Source organism: Maniola jurtina, chromosome 28 (assembly GCF_905333055.1).
Source record: "Maniola jurtina chromosome 28, ilManJurt1.1, whole genome shotgun sequence".
In the NCBI taxonomy this organism is placed as follows: domain Eukaryota; kingdom Metazoa; phylum Arthropoda; class Insecta; order Lepidoptera; family Nymphalidae; genus Maniola; species Maniola jurtina.
Genome location: NC_060056.1, coordinates 3,145,853 through 3,154,582, shown reverse-complemented (window position 1 = coordinate 3,154,582; position 8,730 = coordinate 3,145,853).

Sequence of the window (8,730 nt, the reverse complement as noted above, 5' to 3'; positions counted from 1 at the left end):
GAAACTACAATTCAAATACACTACTTCAAACAACCATACGACATAACAAGGTACAGTTCAAATTACCATAACAATATGAGTTTAATATGAGGTAGTTATTTCGAAATTACAGACAGACACTTCAATTTTATTTATGTATAGATTGCATTATATCAACAAATAGTATTATAAGTAAGTATAAATTTTCAGATGTATGGCTTTAGTTAAAGGGAAGTGTACACTAATATTTTTGTTGACATCTTGTCTAATGAAATATAAACAGAGTGTAACCATATCGCTAGCAAAAACTTAGCGTTATTATTATATTGCCTACACAATTCATTGCCAGTAACCTTAAGGGGCATGAATACGACAACGTAAGCTTATGGCATTCTGATTCCGACAGTGGCAGCATCATCCTTACAGGTTTATATAAAAATCTTTACTTGAAAAGGTCCAGTTTAAGAAATTAATTAAAGTATCGACTAATTTGTAAGACATCCGATAGATAGTCGATATTTTAATTAATTTCTTAAACTGGACCTTTTCAAGTAAAGATTTTTTGCGAAAATTGCGAAAAACCAAATTAAATTTGAATTTCGCGGGCAGGCCGGTCGCTTCGCCCTTAATATAAATTGCCTTATTTTGTAATTTTAGTGATGTATTTATCAAACCTGCAATGTATAGCGTGTAAAATTCAAGTCATTGCCCTACGACGCGGCATTGACTCCGAGTGACCTACTTACGCAACGTTCGTTGACCTCTAACGTCAGTCAGATCTTTTATTTGCAATATATTGTGAACTTTTAAAAATACAGGATTTTTTCGCGTTTTTCCTTGGTAATATCTTGTCAGTAATCATCAGTTTTATCACCCGTTTTGGTTTTTGCTAACGTTCTGGTAACACCCTGTATGAAAATACATGTTTTTTTTTATTGTGGACGTTGCATGTTATCTGTGGTACAAAATGAGTGATATTGTTTTAAAAAAAATATCGAATATTATTCAAGAATATCAAATGTAATTTAAGTTGATAGGTTAAAATGGCAGTTTGATATTGCAATCCATATTAATATTATAAACGCGAAAGTGTGTCTGTCTGTCTGCTACGTTTTAACGGCCCAAACGCTGAACCGATTTTAATGAAATTTGGTACAGACTTGGGATACTTCCCGGGGAAGGACATAAGCTACTTTATATCCCGGAAAATCAAAGAGTTCCTTCGGGATTTAGAAAACTGAAATCCACGCGGGCGAAGCCGCGGGCATCCTCTAGTATGAAATAAATCATAATTAATGCTTGGACAGCAAATATTATGCTTCAAGTTATTTTTATATAAGGTGCTAATTCTCTGTCAATACGAAATATTATAAGCATTTAATGTGATGATAATAATTATAATATTAATTTTATTAACATAATTTTTTAATACATTCATAATGTTGAAGAAAAAATGTCGTTTTTTTTCTGCCCTTTTCCATAGATAATAATAGAACATTCAGGGTCAAAAGGTTGAGTCCTAAAATGTTGACCTAAGAAAAAGATTTACCGTTAAGGTTGTCATATTTAGACCATTTTTGTGACGGGGGATACCTCAAAAACTAAACGAGAGCTGAATATCCAGGGGGGGGGGGAGCTTGGGGTGCCTGTACCCCTCCCCCCTCTCAAATCCCAGACAAAGATAAATTATTTTGCATAGTTCTTGCATTTGTCAAAATTTTTTGTGAATATTGAACACAACTCCGAAATTCAACATTTTGCAAATTCAACATTATGAGAATTCAACATTTTGAACCTGAGTGTAATAGAATACCAACAGCTGGGCATAAATAAGGCCCGGACTCCACCACAGCGGAGACGAGATGAGAGGAGAGGTGTGATTTAAACAACCAATAGAATTTCGTTATTCAAAGTCAAAATCATTTATTCAAAGTAGGTACAATTGTACTCCTTTTGATGGTCTGGAAATTTGTACGATAGTACAATAATAAACTCCAATATGTGTTTTGGCAAGTCAGTATACGGGGTGGTCAAAAAGTCGTGGATCAAACGCAATAGGGAGACAGAGGAGGTCACTTCCAGCAAAAAAAAATTCTACAGAGAAGTAGCCAGAGCCTCAATAGAAGGTTTGTAGTGCTGATACATTATCTAGTAATGACACAGCATCGTTTGTTTTATTGTTTTTTATCTCATTTTTTTTTAATTAGTCTAATTGTAAGAGAATCTGGTATTTTGTTAAAAAACCCAAAAATATTCATAACTCTTAGGGCAATTTAAATATGGCCATGCTGTAGATTTTTTTTTTGCTATAAATGACCTCCTCCATCACCCTCTTTCATTTGATCCACGACTTTTTGACCACCCTGTATAGTAGCGCTCCCTCAAACTGTATAGTTTTCGTACCATAATTTATTAGTCCTAACTTTAGTTAATTGTAGTTTATGCTTGTTTCGTGTACCATATTTATGAGATTTTTTCGTATATGTACGGAGTCCAAAAGTATTTTCTAATTTTAGTATACCAATTTTGTTGTATTATAATTGATTGATAGATTTTGAAAATGTCAATTTTTGAAAATCAAGTAAGGTTCATCTAATTTCAAGTGAAAGAGAAATCAGGAAAGCCGTTCCTGTTTGTACATCGAAAAAGAATCATAAAAACCATTTCAAGCAGTTTTCGCGTGATGCAGACATAGACGGACAGACAAAACTTCAAAAAAATTGTTTTGGGGTCAGAGTAAAATTTTCAAAATACAATCAATGCATCCACAGATATCGTACAGTTAGTTTTATTATAAACTAAAGGATGCCCGCGACTTTGTCCGCGTGGATTTAGATTTTTAAAAACCCGTGGGAATTAGTTGATTTTCCGGGATCAAAAGTTAACTATGTTAATTACAGTGACGTAAGCTACCTCGGTACCAAATATCATACAAATCGATTAAGCGGATGGGAAGGAATCCCGCGGGAACTGTTTGATTTTCCGGGATAAAAAGTAGCCTATGTCCGCGGGATATAAGCTAACCCTGTACCAAATTTCGTCACAATCGGTTAAACTGTGGGGCCGTGAAAAGGTAGCAGACAGACAGACACACTTTCGCATTTATAATACTAATAGTATGGATTTAAATAGATTTACTCAGAATTGGTGTGAATCTAAAATAATAAATATACCTAAGTACCTTAGTACCTTATAATAAATTATTTCAGTATTAAAGGTAATCTTTGTTTCCTTCACATATACTTTTGGCTGCCGCTTACGTAACTCGCTACGACTCATATGCGATTCTTATTTGTTTACACTAAGGCTGAAATCTATAAAGCGCACTTTGACTTTGCTCTGACTTAAGCTTGAGTTAAAACGAGACAGATTTATGTGAGAGATATAGCTTTGTCTCGTTTTAACTCTGTCTTAAGTCTAAGCAAAGGCAGAGCGCGCTCTATAGATCTCACCCTAACTCACGGTGCGGCTCCGGCTTCATGTACAGCACGCCTCAGAGCGAACTAGCAGTTCCGCGACAGCTGTCCTTGCTTAGCTTACAAGCAAGAGCCGAGGAGCTTACCCAGTGTGAGTCTTCATGTGCCTCACTAAATGACTATTTCGTGAAAATTTATAATGGCACAACTTACAAACAAAAGGCTTTTCGCCAGTGTGAGTCCTCATGTGACTCACTAAACTACTGTTAACTGTACATTTATAATCGCACAACTTACAAACAAAAGGCTTTTCGCCAGTGTGAGTCCTCATGTGTTTCACTAAACTACCATTTTCTGTGCATTTGTATTTACAGAACTTACAAGCGAATGGCTTTTCGCCAGTGTGTGTCCTCATGTGTCTCACTAAACTACTTTTAACTGTACATTTATAATCGCACAACTTACAAACAAAAGGCTTTTCGCCAGTGTGTGTCCTCATGTGACTCACTAAACTATTGTTTTGTGTACATTTATAACCGCACAACTTACAGACAAAAGGCTTTTCGCCAGTGTGAGTCCTCATAAGACTCACTAAACTATTGTTTTGTGTACATTTATAATCGCACAACTTACAAGCGAAAGGCTTTTCGCCAGTGTGAGTCCTCATGTGTTTCACTAAACTACCATTTTTTGTGCATTTGTATTTACAGAACTTACAAGCGAATGGCTTTTCGCCAGTGTGAGTCCTCATGTGACTCACTAAACTACTTTTAACTGTACATTTATAATCGCACAACTTACAAACAAAAGGCTTTTCGCCAGTGTGAGTCCTCATGTGTTTCACTAAACTACCATTTTCTGTGCATTTGTATTTACAGAACTTACAAGCGAATGGCTTTTCGCCAGTGTGTGTCCTCATGTGACTCACTAAACTACTTTTAACTGTACATTTATAATCGCACAACTTACAAACAAAAGGCTTTTCGCCAGTGTGAGTCCTCATGTGTTTCACTAAACTACCATTTTCTGTGCATTTGTATTTACAGAACTTACAAGCGAATGGCTTTTCGCCAGTGTGTGTCCTCATGTGACTCACTAAACTACTTTTAACTGTACATTTATAATCGCACAACTTACAAACAAAAGGCTTTTCGCCAGTGTGTGTCCTCATGTGACTCACTAAACTACTGTTTTGTGTACATTTATAACCGCACAACTTACAGACAAAAGGCTTTTCGCCAGTGTGAGTCCTCCTGGGGCTCGATGACGTACTGTTCTGACTGAATTTGTGCTCTCTTAACTGACATGAGAAAGTGTTTGCGTAAGTGTGCGCCCTAATGTGGGTAACTAAGGAACTTTTCCGTTGAAATATCTTTTGGCAAACGTCACAGATATACTGTATCTGGTCAGTATAGTTTCCTAACTGTGTACTGGATATATCCTGGGAATTGTGTTTGTTTCGCCTCGTTGTTCGAATATTGATATTATCACTTATTTTTGTAAAGGTTTCCTTTGGTTTTAGTTCGGAGTCCTGAGGTTTCGTTGAATATTCAAAAGTGTTTGTATTATTTTCGAAAGACAATATACCCAACTCGTCGTCTTTATCAGTTGGATGTTCTTCGTTTCCGTGATTGGTCGCGAGAACCGAAGGAGCGACTGAAACAGAACAACATCGGATATTCGTTTCATCTCAAATCAAACCTAAAAGTAGTTGGTACTGTGCAGCGAGGGTGTAGCACGTTTCACAAGGGTGACAGAAGGGCAACCTCACTTCATCATCATCATCAACCGATACACGTCCACGGCTGGACATAGGTCTCTCGTAGGGACTCCCACACGCCACGGTCTTGCGCCGCCTGAATGCAGCGGCTCCCTGCGACTCGTCTGATGTCGTCCGTCCACTAGTGGGGGGTCTTCCAACGCTGCGTCTTCTGGTGCGAGGTCACCATTCTAGCACCTTGGGCCCCCAATATCTATCGAGTTTTCGAACTATGTGCCCTGCCTATTGCCACTTCAGCTTTGCAATCTGTTGAACTATGTCGGCTTCTCTTGTTCCCCTACGGATCTACCCATTTCGGATTTGATCACTTATAGAAACTCCAAGCATAGCTCTCTCCATCGCGTCGCGTGCGACTAACTAAAGTACGCGCGACAAAACGAAACGAAAAGTTTTTGGCGTTTTTGCATGGAATGACAGTGTAGTGATTCGTAAAAATCGAATCACGGAATTAGTGATTAACAATTACGAACGACATCTAGCGGTCGCATAATACATTACTAGATTAAAGAACTTCTGACATTGACAGACGTCAACGTCAACACTGATTAACATTCAGTGCCATCTGTCGGAGAATAGTTTAAATAGCCTAATCATACAATGACAGTTTTTCTAGAACATTCTTTAAAATAAAACTACTCATACAAATTAGCGACCTCTAACGACCAATAGCCTTCCACTCCAGGACAATCTGACATAACCCAGTAGCTTAATCATATACGCTAGCGACATCTGTCGATCAATAGTTTTTTATTCTAGAAACTCTAAATAGCATTTCCTGTGTCAGGAATAACCTAGATTGCTCCATATTTCCGCCTAGTTTAATATAAATAAGCAATCCTCCAAGTTCAGGGACATTCCTAATTTCTATTACCTGCAAACACTATGCAGGAGTGCTGTGGAAGTAATAATTAAGTGAAGTGAATTCTGTGTAACCCTGAATTAAGGTTGGTAACTGTGATGTTATTAAATTATAAGTTTAGGCTAATTGTTTTGTATTCGTTCTAGCGTTTAACTTAACCTTGCGACAGGATATTTACTAACAGCAACTGTAAACTCGTTCCATCACTTTTAAATACGACAAGCACTTGGTTCAGACGACCCAAGGCCCGTGTAAAGTTTTGGGACGAGAGTTTGAGCAGATCATTTAAGATTGCCTCTCTCGATTCCAGGGTTCCTTCTACCAGGAAGCTCTAACAGCTACACTGAAGCTCTGCTATTGACCTGACTGCTACCACATCGGCGAAGTGTCTACCGACTTCGTACCGTCTACCCAAGTCACGCTACACACTGCTGTCGAGTAGCCTACGCATAAGCGCTGAGCCGCCACCCGAGCATCCGACGCGTCTGCGAGTCCTCTCACCCCGTGCCTGCACCCGGCGTCTGACCAAGGCCAGTTGTTTTCCTTCGGACGGTCAGCGTATCTTCATGCGTTTGCGATTCTCAATTAACTACCCTGTGATTGTAGCGCGTTACCTACGGCCGCTCCCGACTGAGCTATCTATTAAGTTTATTTAGTTCCACAATAAGACACAAAACCTATTTGTATAGATTGTTTGACTATAATTATATGTATCAAACCGTCTTCGCGTTTTACTATTACCTACCTGTCGCACCAAGCGCGACAACAGTTTCTTGTTTTTAGGTGATTGTGGATCCACACCGCTAGATCCAACGCCAGAAGCTGGGTTTACTTTGATCCAGCATAAATCCAGCTGGATTGAAAATGCCGCTGAATGCCTAGTCCCAACTTAAAAGTTAAAACGCGTGTAAAGTTAGTTGTCTTACCCAAAGCTTGATCACAGTCTCCCGACGACTCTCGCTTGTGAATAATGTGCCTGAAAGGATATAGTGTCATAATTATAGTAAAGTAGCAAATTAAAGAGCCGATTGTTATTAGAGAGCAAATTAATATTGTAATTGTACATAATAATTGTAAATATTTATATTTTTATACTAATAATAATTGTAAATTTGTAATAACAATAACAATTAATTAAATATTTAAAAAATACACAATTTACATTCCAGATAGTTTTGACTAAATCGAATAATAAATAATAGATTAGTCGCCCTTTACGTCGAAGCTTTTGTATAAAACTTCTACCAAAGGAAATATCTTGTTCACATCTGAATCGACGGGGAAACACTGTATAAAATTAATATTTTTTGGTTTTACACTTCAAGGACATTTCTAGAAAATGTTTTAATTCATAAAGAGTACCATCCAAAGTGTCTTGCAAATGGGACTAGTAGCAGTAGTAAAGTCAGTTAACTACATATAATACACTTTGCATTACTCGTCACATATGGTACATGCGCGGTGGGAGCCTGTGTTTGTCACATATGGTACATGCGCGGTGGGAGCCTGTGTTTGTCACATATGGTACGTACGCGGTGGGAGCCTGTGTTTGTCACATATGGTACGTACGCGGTGGGAGCCTGTGTTTGTCACATATGGTACGTACGCGGTGGGAGCCTGTGTTTGTCACATATGGTACGTACGCGGTGGGAGCCTGTGTTTGTCACATATGGTACGTATGCGGTGGGAGCCTGTGTTTGTCACATATGGTACGTATGCGGTGGGAGCCTGTGTTTGTCACATATGGTACGTACGCGGTGGGAGCCTGTGTTTGTCACATATGGTACGTACGCGGTGGGAGCCTGTGTTTGTCACATATGGTACGTACGCGGTGGGAGCCTGTGGTTGTCACATATGGTACGTACGCGGTGGGAGCCTGTGTTTGTCACATATGGTACGTACGCGGTGGGAGCCTGTGTTTGTCACATATGGTACGTACGCGGTGGGAGCCTGTGTTTGTCACATATGGTACGTACGCGGTGGGAGCCTGTGTTTGTCACATATGGTACGTACGCGGTGGGAGCCTGTGTTTGTCACATATGGTACGTACGCGGTGGGAGCCTGTGTTTGTCACATATGGTACGTACGCGGTGGGAGCCTGTGTTTGTCACATATGGTACGTACGCGGTGGGAGCCTGTGTTTGTCACATATGGTACGTACGCGGTGGGAGCCTGTGTTTCGGCCGCGGCTGGCTCGTCTTCATCATCTTCACGGTCTTCAACTTCCCGTTTCACTGCAACTGCTTCATCAGTTGCGGCAGTCGCAGTCGCGTCTAGTTCTGTCCGTCCGTCCGCGTCGGAGTGTGCTATGTACACATCGCAGTAGTCAGGCTCTGACACTGCCGAGACAATGTCAGACTGCAGTTGGTACTTTACACGGCTTATCAATTTGACGTGTCGTATTGTTATCTGAAACAAGTTCATGCCTTTAGGCAAATTTGAGCACCTAAAGGTGTTAGCAGATCTGAAATATCATCGTAGCGTAACATTGGTAACGAGTGTGTCCATCCCATCAGCTAAACATATCACGTGGACTGACTAGACGAATGCTCACAATGTAACATGTTACACTTCGCTTATGTGACACAGTTGGCACCTAACATTCTGTTACATATAACAATAAAGTGCATCAAACATTCCTCACCACTTCATGTCTGTCAAGTAGCTCCATCATCAGGGAGCGCGCTCTCAAGCTC